Here is an 18,320-nt window from a genome sequence, read left to right as displayed (position 1 = left end):
GTGCTTGGCCCTCTCCTGTTTATAATCTACATTAACGACTTACCTTCCTGCGTCTCTTCCCATATCAACTTGTTTGCAGATGACTGTGTAATATTTCGAGAAATAACTAGTCCTAACGATACTACTATTCTACAGTCTGATCTTGATTCTGTGTCCGCTTGGTGTAAGACTTGGTGCTTGGAATTAAACACTGAAAAATGCAAAGTCATGCGTGTAACTAGATGTACTAATGCAAATATTTCATATCATCTTGATAACGTTCCTTTAGAAGTAGTATCGTCATATAGATATCTTGGCGTCACTATATCCTCAAAACCTGGAATGATCACATTGAATCCATAATCGCCAGCGCCAACAAAACACTTGTATATCTTCGCCGGAATTTCTCACGCGCTCCTCAGGCTCTTAAACTTTTACTTTATAAAACACTAATTCGTTCGAAGGTGGAATACGCCGCCTCTGTTTGGAACCCTTTCCATGACAATCTAATCTACTCACTCGAAATGGTTCAAAATAACTTTGCACGTTTTATTATGTCTAATTATGCTCGAACCGCAAGTGTGACTAATATGAAATCGAGCCTTGAACTACCATCACTAGCATCTCGCCGTAAGATCCATCGCCTGTGTCTTTTTCACCGCATATGTCATTATCGTTCACTACACGATGATTTCATCTTTCCTCCCCAGTACGTATCATCACGCATTGACCACCGACATAAAGTAGCCTTTCCTTTTTGCAGGACTTCTACTTTTCAGTATTCATTTTTCCCAGGACTTGTGAAGAGTGGAGCCATCTTCCTACCACTACTGCAGAAATTACAGACCATAACATTTCAAAAATGCTTTAACAGTAACTAATTAGTTCTTTACGTACCTCATGTTATTTCTCGTTTTTTCCTCTTGTTTGCTTGTGCTTACCTGTATCATCTACTTATTTTCATTGTTTTGTAGTATGGTGATTTGTATTGATTTCATTTGTTAATTAGAGTATTTGTATTTTTATTGGTACATTATATAACTCCATGTATAAGTGTATCTTTTCACAGAAATATTTTTTGCCACTCCCCTCTGTAATGCTTCGGCCCTGAGGGTACAATAAGTGAAATGAAAGGAAGAGTGTATGTGCTTACATGGTCCGACGTGTATGAAGTTGATAGCCACATGGGTGAAAAGGCCCGCAAAAGTGGCTGCCTAATGTGATGCCCACTAAAGCGATTTGTCCATATTGAGACAAAGTGGGGCACCAAGTGCGGGCGACAGATTAGCGGCCCCCGAAAGTAATATGCAGGTTGGGAAGGAGTTAACTCTAAAATGCCGGGTAGTCCATGTTGCTGTGTTGGCTGTGGCAGCAGATGCCTGCGTCACCCGATTGCTCCGCTATGCAAATTGCTCATCTTCAACGGCAACTGTCGGTTCAAACAGGCGGGACACCTTGTCCCAATCTGCTTGCGCTGTTGGCTGTCGCTCATTACCAGACCACCACGTGTGACGAAGGCAAGCACAATGCCTCTAGGTAGGCGGCTGAATGTGCCGCAAACGACCCGTACATGCACGTGAATGCTCACTGTTGCCATATGGATCTTAGCCAATGTATAATGTATTGTCTGAACCTCATGCGGTGATTGATTGCCGTCTTATTTCGCTGTTATCTCACTCGATTACGGTTGCCATGTTACGTTTCTCTGATTTGGCAGCCTGGTCATTTGCAATGGGAAGCGGTCTCTCGAGGTAAGCATTTGCTCCTGCAGTCGGCACAGCGACATAGACTCCCAAATTACATGCACCGTGATTAGCGTATAAAGTTGATAGCCACATGGGTAGAAAAGCCTGCAAAAGAGGCTGTTAAATGTGATGCCCACAAAACTGATTTGTCCGTATTGAGAAAAAGTGGGGCACCAAGTGCGAGCCACACATTAGCGGCCCCCGAAAGAAACAAGAAAGTTGGAAAGGAGTTAACGCTAAAATGCTGGGTAGTCCATGTCGCTGTGTTGGCTGCGGCAGCATATACACGCGTCACTCGATTGCTTCACAATGAAAGTTGCTCATCTTTAATGGCAGCTGTTGGTGCAAACAGGCGGGACATTCTTTCCCAATCTGCTTGCGCTGCTCGTCGCCCGTTACCAGACCGCCATGTGCGAACACCGTGAGCCCTTTTACGAGCTCGCGTCAATGATTCCAGCATATCTCGACATGCAAATTTTATTTCTGCTCCAACACGAGAATGTGGACTGCTTGTCTTCTGCAAATAAAGTCACGCATTCTTATTCTGTTCACTCACTTGCGGCTTGTTTGTATGGGCTTCAGTAGGGGCTCTTTGGTCTCGTGGCAATTAGAACGCCCCAGCTACGCGGCTTCCAAGGCAATGAGGCATGCCACATAGCCAGCAGGGCGAGCATGGCGCATACCAACGCACGCTACTGGTGAAAAGCAACCATATTAAAAAAAAATTCCGTGGATGGATGGATGGATGGATGTTATGAGCGTCCCCTTTGGAACGGGGCGGTGGCTTGCGCCACCAAGCTCTTGCTACTATGCTGCCTAATATCCTACCTAGGTTAACCAATGAAAAAAAAAACACTATGAACTACCACGTCCAAATTTTCCGATACCCCATCGCGAACTGTGCCCTTGTACGTCTCCGTCTTTTGTCGTTTCCCTACTTTTCTTCCACCAATCCTCCAATCGCCTCTTACTGATGTCTACTGCGGACCTGTTTGCTTTACCACTGCTCTCGCTGAACCCAAGGGCTTCAAGGAGGCCAGTGGTGCCTAAATCGACCGCTGGATAGACGTCTTCACATTCTAATAAAATATGCTCCGTCGTTTCCCTAGCTTTACCGCAGCAAGCACATGCTTCTTCTTCCTTCTTATATCTCGCTTTATAGGTGCGTGTTCTAAGGCATCCCGATCTCGCTTCGAAAAGTAATGAGCTTCCCTTTGAGTTATCATAAATGGTTTCTTTCCTAATTTCGTTTTTTCCCCTTAAGTAGTTACTCATGGCAGGTTTCTTTTCCATTGCCGCCACCCATGAGATTAATTCAGCCTCTCTGACTTTCCGCTTGACCTTCTTTGTTGCTGTGTTGCCCACCCCACAGGCCGCATACTTGCTGGTAAGCTTCCTAGTTCTTTTCCTCCACTGTGAATCAATGTTTTTCCTGTACAGATACCTGAACACTCTCCCAGCCCATTTACTTTCCTCCATATTCCTCAGCCGTTCTTCATACTCAATTTTACTGCGAGCTTCCCTCACTTCAAAACTAGTCCAGCCCATATCCCCTTGCCCAGCTTCATTTGTAGTCTTCCCGTGAGCGCCCAATGCGAGGCGACCCACTGACCTTTGGCTCCCGTCGAGTCCTGATTGTACCCCTGATTTAAAGCAAACAACCGCATTTCCAAAAGTAAGTCCTGGAACCATTACCCCTTTCCACATACCTCGGAGGACCTCGTACCTATTGTATCCCCATAGCGCTCTGTGCTTCATTATGGCTGCATTTCTCTTCCCCTTGACTGTTATGGTTTTTTCCTGTGTTTCCATATATCCGTTGCCTTCGTTTATCCATATACCAAGGTATTTATATTCTGTTACCCGAGGTATTTCTTGGCCCTGTATCTCCACTGTCTGTTCACTGTTTTCATTGAATACAATAACACCTGATTTTCTAACACTAAATTTCAAACCTAAATTGTTGCTTTCCTGTCCACAGATATTAGCCAGACGTTGCAAATCACTTTGCTTGTTTGCGAGCAACACAATGTCGTCCGCATAAAATAAACCTGGGAGTTGCTGCTCTATTACTGTACCTGCCTGTTTGTATGAGAGATTAAACCCGATATTACTTCCTTCTAGCGCCCTCTCCATCCTCACCATGTACATCATAAACAGCAGCGGGGATAAAGGGCACCCCTGCCTCAGTCCCTTGTTGATATGAACTTTCTCCGCGCTCCTCATCCCTTCCCATTCAATGCAAACAGTATTTTCTAGGTAAATCTCTCTCAAAAGCTGTATACAATCGTTACCTAAGCCTTCCCCTTCCAGAATATCCCACAAAATGCTGCGGTCTACGTTGTCGTATGCTCCTGTAATGTCCAAAAAGGCCACATGCAACGGTCTGCTTTCTGCTTTTGATATTTCAATACACTGAGTAAGAACAAACAAGTTATCATCCAAACGCCTACCTATTCTAAAGCCATTCTGAAGCTCTCCCAAAATGCCATTATTTTCTGCCCATGCTTGAAGCTTTAATTTGATTGCCTGCATTGCTAGCCTGTATATTACCGATGTAATGGTCAACGGTCTATACGAGTGAATTCTGTCTTTCTCCCCCTTACCTTTATAAATTAAATTCATTCTACTTTGTCGCCAACTGTCTGGTATTCGTCTATCTTTTAAAGTTTTTTCAACTGCTTTCACGAGAGCTTCCTTACTTTTTGGTCCCAGTTCATTTATCAGCCTAACGGGAACCTCGTCTAGCCCTGTGGCTGTGCGCTTAGGAATTTTCTCTTCCGCTTTCTTCCAGTTTAAATTTGTAAGCACTAGCTCCTTTCCCCCTTGGGTCTCTTTCATGCTCTTTTTTTCTTCAAATACAACCTCGTCCTTGCCTTGGAAAGATTCGGCTGTTACTTATTGGATGTAATTTATTGCTGCTTCTCCTTCCAGTCTGTTTTCATCTTCGTCTAGGATATGTTGTTGTATTGTTGTTGACTTCCTGCCTAATAATTTTATGTGATTCCAAAATATTCTAGGTGCGGCCTTCTTTTTCTCACGTATTTCTGACAACCAACTTTCACTTTCACCTTTTAATTTTGCTTGCACCAGTTTTTGAACCATAGACTTTTTCTCCCGGTATATTTCCCATTTACTGGTTACTTCATCCTGTGGCAACTGCGCCTTCTTTGCCTGCCTGTGCTCTCGAGATGCTTTCTGTCGTTCGGCGATCGCTTCTCGTATCTCCTTGTTCCACCAGCTTTTCGGTTTCTTTTTTCCTTTCCAATGAACATGTTGTTTCTCTTTCCGTATTTCTGTCGTTACTACACTTAGAAGCTCACCATATTCCCACCCCTTACTTGGCGACTTGCCAATTTCTTCCTCCACTCTAGTGACTATATTTGCTATTTGTTCAGCGTTCAAATTTGGACTGGCCATTTTGCTTTCGTTGCTCTCTTTCCCAACGACATATCCCATTTTCAAAATGATGCGTTTATGGTCACTCCCTATGCTGCTAAACCCTTCCTCATCGATGACCATTTCTCTCAACTTATCATGAATTCCTTCTGTCATCAGACAGTAATCAATGGTCGATTGCCGGTTTCCCACTTCCCACGTGATCTGTCCTTCACACTTAGGCCCTGTATTCACGATCACGAGGTTATGTTGCTCGCAAAGGTCCAGCATTGACTTCCCGTTATTGTCGGTATAGCCATCTAAATCCTGTATGTGGGCATTCATGTCACCTAATAGGACTATCTCAGCACCATTCCCGAAACCCCTAATATCAGCGCTTATGCATTCCACTAACTCTTTATTCTTCTCTGTGCAATTTATTCCGGTCCACAAATACGTAACTCCAAGCCAAGTTTCTTTCCCACTCATTGTACCTGATAACCAAAGATGCTCTTGACATTGTGAATTTACTCTTTTCCATTTGGCTCCCTGATGGATGAGCATTCCGACTCCCCCTCCCTATCTTTCCGACTTAGTTCTGTTGCACCCTTCCCATACATAATTCTCAATAACTGGCGGCTCTTCTGAGTCTCGAAGGTGCGTTTCTGTAACCGCATACACCCCTATTTGTTCTCTATGTAACTGCTCCTCAATCTCTGCCCACTTTTCCTTTCTTCTGCCGCCCTGCATGTTTATGTAGCCTATTGCATGGCGAGCTTTGAGCAGCGCCATCTGTCATCCACCTACACAAGTTCCATGCGCGTGGCGGCAGTTGGGGTGCCGGTTGATTGTGCAGCAGCTCGCATTTCACTTTTTTTTTCAAGGATTTCGCATTCCATTACCTTTCAGCACGGACACCTAGCAGCTAGACTTCATCGTTATAACCGATAATTCGGCATGGGGACATTGTAGTAAGTGGGTGATTTCTCCATAGAAAACATACAAAAGTTGACGGTGCAGCAGCTTTTCATTGTTATAACCAATATATTGTTAAAACCGGTATCGTTATCAGTGGGTTCGACTACTTAAGTGCATAATTAGTGCATTGTTACCGGGATCAAGAATATTCGTGTTACCTGCAGAAGTTCATGAAAAAGGAGTAGAAACTGCCAATTCTTCTGCAACATGCAAAATATTTCCGACCAGCACTGCAATCAGTTGCTCTCTTCCCCGCTTACTGATCATATCATTCTGTATGTTACACAGTATGCATCAGAGCTACTAAGTGAGGAATACACTGGCCTTATGTGGAAAAGAATGTTGCCTTAACCTGATGCATGCTCGTGCAGTAGTGAAAATCAAAAAGCTGTTTGCTGTATTCGGAGTGGCATGGCCATGTGGCGTTATCTTACTGCAATCAATCTGATAAGAAGTAACAATAATCTGCTGCTGGAGTCAATGACACTTCTTTGGGTGTAGTGATGACAGAAGTAGGTTGCCTTCCCGAGTGACACCACTGTGAAGTAGTCCGCACGACTTTTTTTCACAAGCACAATGTGACGCTCATTATTCATTTTAAATACGAGATGCTTATAGGACTCCTCCTTCACAAATTCCACTTATGTTTCGAATTAACCTGAGAAGCAGCTCTGAATCAATCTGTCTTATCATGTCATGCTAGAAGAAGAAAAAAAGCACCAACAGCCGATTTCAAGAATCAGGCTAAGCATGGCTACATTTGGGCAGTCATTGGAGGTTGCTTACTGTCTATATTAAGGCATTAATAGTAGATCCTTTCCCTTTGTTTGTCCAGACACCAAACACACTCTTAAAAAAATTGAAGCTGCATAGTGCACTTGGCAACAGATGGTTTCTTTGGTAAAGAATAAAAATTTCTCATTCTTTATTGCAACCTTCACATTTTATATGCAGATTGAAGAACAGTGGGTGAACAAGAACCTGGAGGCAACCATTGGGAACTTATCTTTTTCCCATTGACGAAACCTTGGCTATGGGCTGAGGTTCCCCTTGTTGGGTTCCTGGTCATTGATCCAAGTCTCCACCTTCCTTGACCCGTTTGTATTGCTTGGCTAACACATCTAAAGTATGTTTACGCTTTGCGGCTGCACAGGTTACGAGGAACACTGCAGTGAGGGGCTCCAGATTAATTTTGACTACTTTGGGTTCTTTAATGCACACTTAAATGTCAGTTCACAAGCGTTATTGCATTTCACTGCCATGAAATTTCAGCCGCTCAGGCCGGGAATAGAACACAGGGTCTTGTACTCAGCAGCGAAATGTCATAGCCACTGCGCCAGGTTTTTCCCCCAATGCCATCCACTAACCTGGCTCATCTAAATACCATATTTACTCGCATAATGATCGGACTTGTGTAATGATCGCACCCCTGAATTCTGTCGTCAAAATTCGATTTTTTTTCTTTCCCGTGTAATGATTGCCCCCCGAACTTGGTCGCAGCGACATGTCATGTGCCATGTCTAGCTAATGATGATCGCGCTTACCATTTGTTGAATGCTGTCAAATGCTACGCGAACGACTCTTGAAGACATACCAAGCGGTCTACACGCACCAAACATTCTTAAGCAGATGCCCAATTTCATTGCTTTCATCACTTTCCGCACTTCCATGAAAAAAAAAAGCTACAACCAAACTTGCCTTGGCTTTATTACTTATAGGCTTCATAATGGTTTTGGCCAACAACAAAAAAAGGCGCCTTTCGATTCCTCTCGTCTGCACTCGTGGGCACGCAACAAATCGCGAGCGGCAACTATAGTGGCCACAGTTACACTGATACATTAGAAGTGTACCCTATTCATACGCCGACGCTTGTAACACAGCTATGATATTCGCCCACCCTTGGCGGAAATGTGCCGTATTAGGATAGTAGTGAAGACATATGCCGCAGTTTCCGCAGCATGCCTGCCATGTGCTTCTATGTCACTTGCATCTATGCGCGCCTCTGTTTCTGTCCCCTCAAAGTGCACACGGCTACGTTATTGTCGCAAACTTGCCGATATTAACGATATCATTCAATACTGATATGGAAGAAACTGTTTCAATGCACATAATGCACTCACAAGAACAAAAATCGCGTTCGGCGCGTTCGGCGCGTTCGGCGCGTTCGGCGCGTTCGGCTTTCTCCGCCGGCCGCCATATTTGTTTTGGCGTCCCGCACTGTTACTATGTCGTGTTCCTGTATTTCCTGCGTATGCTCCCGCAGGTAGCAGAGTTGCGCATAAGTTTTCCGGCGCCGCTCGCAGCGCTATTCGCCGAGCACTATCACATGGTACAAAAACGACGTCAAATGATCAACCGCGTTGCTGCAAAGCCGACTTCACCGGCACGGCTCGTTTCTGTCAGTGCCATCTAAATTGCAATCAGCAATCAAGCGTGCGTTGCACCGATCGGCTCCGGGTTGCAGGTACGGTGTTCGGCGATATTAACTTAATAACTGGTTAAATGGTAAGAAACACATCGTTTTTAAACTTGCATTCCCGTATGACGGGGTGCAGCGCACCAAACTGCACAAATCGCACGGAAGGTGGCAAAGCTTTTTACGCGGTGCCGTGCGGACGGAGACCGGCCAGCTCCGAAAGGGACCAGGATATGCGAGGTGCGTTCGCCTTGTTTACAGAGGTGAGTTCGGCTTTACACTAAAGCAGCGTTTATATGGTGCAACACTCCTGTACACGCTGAAATGCGTACGTCTGGCATGAGAGGTTGTTCACTTGTGCAATTTTTGGAGCATATGTGCAGCGTGACACAGACGCGGGACAAAGAATGGACGACACGTCTGTGTCGCACTGCACATATACGCCGACAATGTTAACTTACCAACTAGCCCAATTCGCTGTATAGCTTGTACCATTGTTCTGACTATGCGGCTCTATAACAGTAAGTTCAAAACACAGTAAATACTAGCAGATACAATTTGGCCGCTGCATCCTGGGTTTTCTGTTTCTTTTTTTGTCGGCGTTCTCATTTTTCATGTAAGGTCGATTAATGTACTCGCGTTCATTGTTTTGTAGTATACGAAAACATCGCGCGCTCCCGCTGATGAGACAGCTGTGATAGCTTCAGCATTTACCGCCCGCAATATGTTTGTTCGATCAGCCTTAGTCGACGTGAGGAATGTGAAATTTTTGCAGGTTTAATACGTGCTGTGTTATAGTAAATTAACCTGAATAGTATGCTGAGATAAAGAAAATTGTGTTGTCATATTATAGTCTGCAATGTGTGAATACTTGCTTTGCAAGTTTGCCATCTTATGTGATTATAGCGCAATAAAAATAACCTGTTGTTAATACCTGTCTTAATAACTTGTTGCCTTTCCAGTGGCTTTGAATTCTGCCCCCAAGGCTCCAAGAACCAGCACTCATCCCCTGCTGCCACCAGCCATTGCTCATCCATACCCTTGTACGAAATAAATTTGATCTAGAAGCTCGTGCATCTTGAATCTTTTTCTACTCACAAGTTTGCTGCTACGAAGCAGCTGTTAAGTTTGCGGTATGAATCGTAAAAATAAGCTCTGCATTTGAAATGCGTTTAAATATACGTGTCTGTACCGCATATATCAAAAACGTGCAGCAGCTGTGAATGACGGTTAGTGATGAATGACGGTCACGGTTAATGGTCACTGACATAACTGCAGGCACGATAGTTCTTTTGGCCACGATCATTATTCATCTGATTTCGGCTGGCAAAATGTGCTCACATAATTGTCCACCACACATGTGGGAAGTTTTCTTTAAACACCCTTTAAAGGGGTTGAGACACCAAATTTTGAGGCTATAAAAAGCATGTTGTAGGCTGCTTCCGTATGCAAGGACACCCAGAACGAGGTATTGGACGCTGCAAACATTTCAAAATAATTTTAATTGAGCTCCAAAGAGCCATTAAAAACTCCTTCTCCCCATCGCTAGCGCGGCAGTTACTACGTCACAGAGGAGGAACGAAAATATTGACGTCATAGCACACCAGCACAAAAACGTGACGTATGATGAGTAGCGATGAAATGCCGATTACGGAGCCTGCTGAGCCGAGCAACCGAGCAGAGCCTCCACTACGACCGAGCTACAGGCATATAGAAATCCTTTCTTAATGCAAAGAAGGGGTAAGGCGTGCAGACACGGACACAAGAGGAGAGAAGTGGACAACACGAACGCCGCACGCCGGCCCGCGAACGGCAAACTGCGTGCGGCGAGTTGCCCTGCGGACGGGCCTTTACACGTTTGAGTGTAACACTAGACAGTTTTAGTTTAGCGTACGTAACTATAGCGTACGCTATACGCTATTATATAGCGTACGCTAAGCAGCACACGTTTTCTACTATTTTAGTTGGCCGGCGATATCTTCGGATCTCAGAGGCCATATGCCGTCGTTGCGGCTATTTCGCGCCTGTAGCGATAGGTGGCGCTGACATCTCGAACGTTTCTTTCGTTAGGCTTCGACTCGTTCGAAACGAGAAGCGATCTCGAAAACACCACGAGGTTATCCATAATACTGTGTCGTCGAAGCGGCCTGAGACTGAGCGAAAGCCGTTTGCACAGTCATTTGCTACGAACGAAGTGCATTTTACAAAAGCAACGCCAAATTCAATTCGAAGCGGGCAGCCGGGACCGCCGCCATGTTTCCCGCAAACTCCGCAAACCCCGCAAAAACGCTAACGCTAACTCGTTTGCGTTGCGTACGCCCGCTATACCCGCTATTTCGTTTAGCGTTCAGCGCATGCGCAGTAACGACCCGCTATTTTTTAGCGTACGCAATGGTATAGCGTACGCTATACTAAAACTGTCTACTAGCCGGCCGACTCCGAAAGGGACCAGGATATGCGGCGTTCGTGTTGTCTGCTTCTCTCCTCGCATAGTCGCGTAGTTCGGCAGCTCGGAGCGGACTCTCCTTCGCTTGGCCTTTCCACGTTACCGGCCCGTCCACGTTACCGGCACGGAAACTCGCCGCACGCCGTTTGCCGTTCGCGGGCCCCCGTGCGACGGCGGTTTTGCTCGCGAACGGCGAGATTTCCTTGCCGTAGAGAGGACGGGCCCGGGACCCATTTGTGCGGCAGCCGTACGGCGAAGCGGCCAATCAGCGACCGAGGAGTGGTCACTATGGCATCGACGGCAGCTTCACCGCCTCTGATCGTTCGGCGCCGCCGATATCGTCGCTAGGCCTTTTCCGGTTCACTTCAAAGCTAAAGCTTACGGCGCTTCGGAATGAATCACCGACTCTCACAAGCTGCAATATTTTCTTACCGTTGTTGTCGCTCTTCGCAATAATTATAATAATCGCGACATGCACTTCGAATCGCCAGTGGTTGACCTCTGCTGGCAGAGCACGCGTATGCGCGAGCAGACGACGCAGCATAGTTTTACGTCACTATTTTTTGTGGGCCACGTGACCAAGCCATGTTGCGTTTCCTCCTCTGTGACGTCATAGCATCCCCCGGAACCCAGAAACCGAAACCGAAATCGCTCGGTATAATAATGCTATTATTAAATTATTTATCGGATATATATGAATCCCGCTGTGTGTATCGTGCTCCCTGAAGCATGACGCAACGTTTGAATCAACAAACGCATGAACGAAAATTTTGATGTCTCCACCCCTTTAAAACATTTCTTGCCTTCCGGCCTCCGCGAGAAAACTTCAATATGCATGCTGAAAAACATTGCACCACTTTTCGTTGCAAGGTAATGTGCATTTACACGCGAATTTTTGAGCTATTCGAGTCACGGGAACACTGCGCTGCATTTGCCTCCCACGCGCTCGAGGAGTTGCTTCACTACAGAGCTGGAGCACAACGGCGGACCTATGCGAAACTCTGCTCCCTGCGGGAGCAGTATGGGGAACCAGCGCTGGAGTTTTCACGACGCCTGCAGCGCCGCCCTGGCGTTCAGAACGTGCATAATGCAGCCGCTGCATAAGACACCCCCCCCCCCCCCATTGGCCCCGGGTGCAAGGGGCCAATGGGGGGGGGGGTGTCATATACGTCTGAAGACACCCCTCTTTCCGCCGGCTTGACTGGGTGCAAATGGCAAAGAATGCTCCGGTATCCAGTAGCCCGAGCTCATGTACCCGACGCGTTGCGCCGCAGAATTGTCGGCTGCAGCTCTATTAACACCCCACGAAATAATTGTACGAATGTGCGGGCTAAAAAATTTACTTCGCAAAATGGTCGCTGAACTCCTCGCCTTAGCGGAACGTTTCATGTGGCATGCGCTCGTGCCGTGCGTTCATGCTGGGAGCAGGCGTCGCTAAACATACAGTCAGGCGTTATAAGGCGCTGAGGCTCTTCCGTTCCGAACGCGCAGCGAAGACGAACAATGACAGCAGCGAGAGGGCGTTCAACGAGCGCGTCCGGCGCCCGCCTTTACGGCGAAGCGTTCGTTGAGAGCGACATTGCATAAGTGCGGCCGTGAAAAGTCTCGAATGGGATTCACTGGATCGTCTTCAGACTCGGTGCCTGGAGTTCCTGTAATTTATCGCCAAATGGAACTTCTTACTTACTGTTACCTTTCGCTTGTTCCTCACGATCTGGGTGTCAGTTGCATCATGCGAAAGGAATTTTTCCAAGTTAATGCTGATAAATACGTCTCTGCGCTCCACCATGAGTGATGAAATGCTGTCAAACTTGGCGATACTGACCATAGAAAAAGAACACGTAAAAATATATAAATTTTACGACTGTAACTAATGAGTTTGCAGAAGCGAAGTGTCGGAAAAACTTCTGAAGGAAATGTGTCCTTACCGGTCACTACTTTAGTGCAAAAGGCTCGATGTCCCACCATGGTTTGTGCATCGGCAATATGCATACAATGTTCTATTTATCAATTTTGAATCGTTCGTTCTTTATCAGTTTCGCGGTGTTCAATAAAAGGTATTTCTCCTAGTCGTCGCTAACCGTTCCTTTATCATTTTGTTGTTGTGTGACTTCATGTCACAAGTACAGTGTCTGTGTCAGCTACACGGAACTTTATAAAGAAAAGGTTAATTTTGTAATAATATTTCCCGATATCCTATGACGTTATGTGTCCGTGATTACTAGGAACTCGGTAGCGTGAAAAATATGGCAGATAAGTTATAACCATATCCTGAATAATCCTTTAATTAGTACTTATAGAGGAAGCACTTCAATTCGAGAATCGAGGACTCAAAGTCATATTATTAACTCAAGAAAAACTTCTTTAACAAGATCGTTTTGGATGCTACAGCCTACAGTACTTTGGCACTGCGGACGGCGCCCAGTATGGCAGCAGCGACAGAAATATTAAATAGTGGACCAGTGACGTTGATCCCTCAATCATCTCCATGGCGAGTGCAAACCAACAGTAGTGCAAACTTTCGCTGGCACGGGCTTCATCACGGCCTTCTTTTTTTTTTTATGGTGACGCCAAGAATCGACGCGAAGCGTGTTCTATTCTGTGCCCAATCTTGGGGTGGTACCGCAGCTCGGATAATCACGTTTGTCCGTATTGGCGGCGAGGAGTTACGGAGTCACCATCTATCGGAAGCGCCTCGCTGGCGTAGTATGAGGGATCACGCGGCGCGCTCCTCATAGGTTTTGCTGTCAGCGCTCACTGAAAACACCACGCGCGAGCTCTTCCGGACATTTCTGTAAGTACTTTCGAAACGAGAGAAGTTTTTTACTGTCTAACTAATAGGCGTCGCACTGTATGTTTATCGGTGTTCTCAGCGTGCGATTCCCGCTGCTTCTTTTTTGTAATCCAGTGCATTAATTCATAACACGTACAAACATGACCATATGCCATGCCTTTCTTTTAACGTGCGTCTTACCGCTCCCTTTCCATTCCAGTGAACTTGCCAGTATCTATAGCATCGACAAGTTCATAGACCAAACCGTCATGACATTAGCCGTGCAGCGGACTCGGGCGAGCGTCTCAGCGCGCGTTTTCCAAACATCGCAGACCCGGTGCCGTAGCAGAAATCTTCCTCGCGTCTGTGCTTGCTGCATACCCGAGTTGTAGCCGATGACTGTTTGCCGGTTTTATGTTTCGCGAGCCAAGCTTCACGCAGCTTCTTGTCCTGCGACTACGTGTGAATAAGGCTGACACGGGGCTCCGTTGCGTACGTCCGGCACTGCGGCACCGAGCAGTAGCATACCATGCTGCGCGCCTTCAAAGGCAGCCACTACCTATTCTAGTGCTTTCAAGCGTTGTAAAGGAGACACTCGAATCGGGAAAATCTCGCCACTAAATGAAGACCGCAGCGTACGAGGGAATTTAAACTCTCGTTTTCAGCTCGCTTCGGCGCTCTCGAAGCAGCCGACGCGGCCGCTTTGTCCACGTGATGATCCCTAATAGCATGTCACGCCGACGGTGGCGCCAGCTTTTCCAGTGGTGGAGCTCGAGGCAAATAGCAGCAAATAAAAACAAGGCTTTACTGATCAGAATAAAGAGAACTCGCAATTGTCATAGCATTGGCGCCCGCGCCGCAGGGAGGCAGGTGGTATATTCTAATAGGGTGGGGAGATCAGCGTCACTGACACACAATTTAATTTTCATTTTCGTTCAGGGCTGCCCACAGCCAAAATACTGCGCGCCATAGTACCTACGACGATTTTTGTGGAGTTGTTGTAGGGCAAGATACGAATGTCGGGCTTCAATTTTGCAAATGCAATATTGCCGCTAAAATTGGTAATTAAAACTTTATAAAGATATTTTTTGTTACCTGTGACGTGAGCCATATTTTCCACGATGCCGCATTTGTATTGGCTGCCAAGCCTTACAGTCTGACAGAAGATGTGCACATGCGCTTATCACAAGTTATCAGTGCAGCACCTTGTGTTATTTGGTGCAGAAAAAACTGCGTGTATACCTGCTCCATTCGCGATCTCTGGGAAAGAAAGCGAAGGAGAGGGGGACCCGGGGGACGTGCGCGGTATCCAAGGTGGCAGTAGTGGTGCTGAAACCCGGAAATTGTCGACATCCTCCCCTTCCTCGACTATACCTGGGAGGGGGGGGGGGGATGACAGAAAACTTATGGGCCCCGGGTGCAAGACCACCTAGCTACGCCACTGCTCGCCGCGACACACTGTGAAAAATATATAAAGCTTAAAAAGCTTCTTTCGTCATTCCTTCACTTGATGGCGCTAGCTTCTTTACGATAACTGTCCACTTGAAGCGTCGCTAGAACGGAAACATACTATAGTACGGCCGCGCACGTGTGTGTCGTCTGGTCGAGAGGCTGGAATATGCCGCGTTTCGTCGCCAGGGCGGCGTGCAACGCACTCTTTTCACCTCTGATGTCACCTCTGATGTTTATGCTGTACCTACAAGGTCTAGAGGCCAAAATACAGCAAAGCGGACTCGGCTTCAACCTATCATTTCTCAAGCAAGGAAAATTGATTGAACAGTGTTACGTTTCGCCTACGATGCGCGCTTTAGCCGGCGCGGATGCAACGGACGCCGGGGCTTCGTTCAAAGCGGCGGACATTTTGGCCCGTTCGGCGCTGCCGATACGCCTCCCCGCCAAGCGCGTCCAGGCATGTTCCAATGCCACGTGTTTTCGTGTGCGCGTGTGTGTGTGTGTGCATGTTGGTGCCCACGCTTGTCAAAGCGCGGCAGCCGGGGAGAGGAGCTCCCCCAACTGTGAAGCGAGGAGGTCTGACCGGCGCCGGCCCGGCGGATGCGTCACCTACTCGTCTCAACGTGCCCGAGCGGCGCGTCACGTGCGCCCCTTCCAGAGACGTTCCTTCTTGCCCTCGACTCCGAGAGTATTGGCCTCGAGCTCCACCACTGGAAAAGCTGGCGCCACCGTCGGCGTGACGTGCTAGGAGGGATCACGTGGACAGAGCGGCCGCGTCGGCTGCTTCGGGCGCGCCGAAGCGAGCTGAAAACGAGAGTTTAAATTCCCTCGTACGCTGCGGTCCTCATTTAGTGGCGAGATTTGCCCGCTTCGAGTGTCTCCTTTACAACGCTTGAAAGCACTACAATAGGTAGTGGCTGCCTTTGAAGGCGCACAACATGGTAGGCTACTGCTCGGTGCCGCAATGCAGGACGCACGCAATGGAGCACGGTGTCAGCCTTATTCACACGTAGCCGCAGGACAAGAAGCTGTGTGAAGCTTGGCTCGCGAAACATAAAACCGGCAAACAGTCATCGGCTACAACTCGGGTATGCAGCAAGCACAGACGCGAGGAAGATTTCTGCTACGGCGCCCCGTCTGCGATGTCCTGAAAACGCGCACTGAGACGCTCGCCCGAGTCCGCTGCCCGACTAATGTCATGACAGTTTGGTCTATGAACTTGTCGATGCTATAGATACTGGCAAGTTCAGTGGAGTGGAAAGGCAGCGGTAAGAAGCACATTTAAAAAAAGCATGGCATATGGTCATGTTTGTGTTATGAATAAATGCACTGGATTACAAAAAAGGAGCAGCGGGGAATTGCACGCTGAGAACACCGATAAACATACAGTGCGACGCAACTCGAGAAATAGTATTGAAAGGTCAAAGAATTTAGTAGAAAAAAAAAGATTGAATCGTCGCGACGACACATCACAGTCCCCGTAGGCGTCTAAGTCTCTACAATGAAATTATTTTTGAACAGCTCTGATGGCGCCCACGCAACAATGGTTGCTTGTATACTGTCAAATGCTCATATTCTGCGGCCTAAAGCTCATGGCACGGTGCGAAAACGCGCGCGCGGAGAAATCGAAACAGTGCGCGGACAAGCATGCAGACGCGCAGTCGGTCACTGCGAACCTGCGCGATCGCTTCATTGAGGCTTCATTCTATTACGCTCCATTTAGTTATACAAACACTATAAGAACATATTTCTGATAGTTTGCTCTCAGCGTTTACCTACCTTTCACGCAAGAAGCCGGTTCGGGAGACTCCATCGCGGCGACCGCGCGCAGTGGCGTTCACTGTACGTATTCGGTAAAGAGATAGCGTCTGTAAACGATTGTGTGCTTTCAGTTTGCCCAAGATTATTATTTAGACAGTAAGAAACTTCTCTCGTTTCGAAAGTACTTACAGAAATGTCTAGGAGAGCTCGCGCGTGGTGTTTTCAGTGAGCGCTGACAGCAAAACCTATGAGGAGCGCGCCACGTGATCCCTCATACTACGCCAGCGAGGCGCTTCCGATAGATGGCGACTCCGTAACTCCTCGCCGCCAATAAGAGTAGCTGCTCCCGGACGCCGAGAGAGGCTCCGATTTCTTCTGTTGAGTAACGTGCTCTCCCGTCACTCCACTTCGGTCGACCTGACCGGCCGCTCTTTTGCGATGCTAGAATAAACAAGTTGTTCTGTTAGCAGTCGACTCATGCTTTGCCGGGACCTTCGGATGCTTCCAGTTGTGCCCCAGGCCGCCAGGCCAACGCTACCCTTGGGGCTTGCGACCCATTTGCAACAACTCGTGCCAGCGGTGCGATTGCAATAACGGGTGTCAGCGCTGAAGTTCGCAACAACTGTCTGCCAGCGGTGAGATCACGACTACGGAGGCCAGCAGCGAAGATATGCAGTTGACTGTATGCTGAGCAGCTCAACGACCATCCGGGAGCAGTGCAACGAGCCCTGTGTGATGACTGGTTGCCTGCAGCGGAACGACTGCGCTGAATTCTTGGCTGCGAGGTTTGGTGAGTGCGGGACTTTCTTCTTCTGAGTTTTGCCAGGCTTTTGTTAGCGTCAGAAACAGAGCTGGTAATTGTGGTTGTCGTTGCTGCCGGGTTTGCGGCAAGACAATAACAGGCAGTAGAGAAAGCAGCATTCAGAGCAGCCATGGATTTGAAGTCGTTGCGCAAACCGAAATTGCTGGAGCTTGCAAGAGAGTTGGGTCTGGATGTCTCGGACAAACTCAGAAAACCAGAACTGCTAAGGGCTATTCTTGAGTTAGAAGCTGAGGATGACGAGCTGTCGGAATGCCTTGAGACCATTGAGGAGAGGGAGACGGCAAAAAGATAGGAGAGCGAACTTAAAGAACAAAAAGAGCGAGAGCAACAAGAGAAAAAAGAAGAGCGCGACCGTCAACACGCGTTGGAAATGAAGCGTCTCGAGATTGAGATGGAACGCGCTCGTAATGGAAGTCAGGCACACGGTGCAGGAGAACGAGTATTGTTCAAAATGACTGATCTGATGCGGCCGTTTAAGCTTGGAGAGGACATTGGTTTGTTCCTGGTTAACTTCGAGCGAACGTGCGAGAAGCAGGGGTTCTCTCGGGAAACGTGGCCACAGCGCTTGC

The 18,320-nt window shown here is 47.4% G+C and overlaps 1 long non-coding RNA gene across 1 annotated transcript; it reads left to right on the top strand.

Moving 5' to 3' along the window:
* The first annotated feature begins 8,701 nt into the window (after positions 1-8,701).
* On the top strand, positions 8,702-9,566 carry LOC142589787 (uncharacterized). Its single transcript, XR_012829934.1, has 2 exons — positions 8,702-8,759; positions 9,459-9,566. It is a non-coding gene; the product is annotated as an uncharacterized LOC142589787 (long non-coding RNA).
* Positions 9,567-18,320: the final 8,754 nt, after the last annotated feature.

This window comes from Dermacentor variabilis, chromosome 1 (assembly GCF_050947875.1).
Source record: "Dermacentor variabilis isolate Ectoservices chromosome 1, ASM5094787v1, whole genome shotgun sequence".
NCBI classification, from domain to species: Eukaryota; Metazoa; Arthropoda; class Arachnida; order Ixodida; family Ixodidae; genus Dermacentor; species Dermacentor variabilis.
The sequence above is the reverse complement of the archived record's forward strand: the minus strand, read 5'-3'. Positions and strand labels throughout refer to the sequence as shown.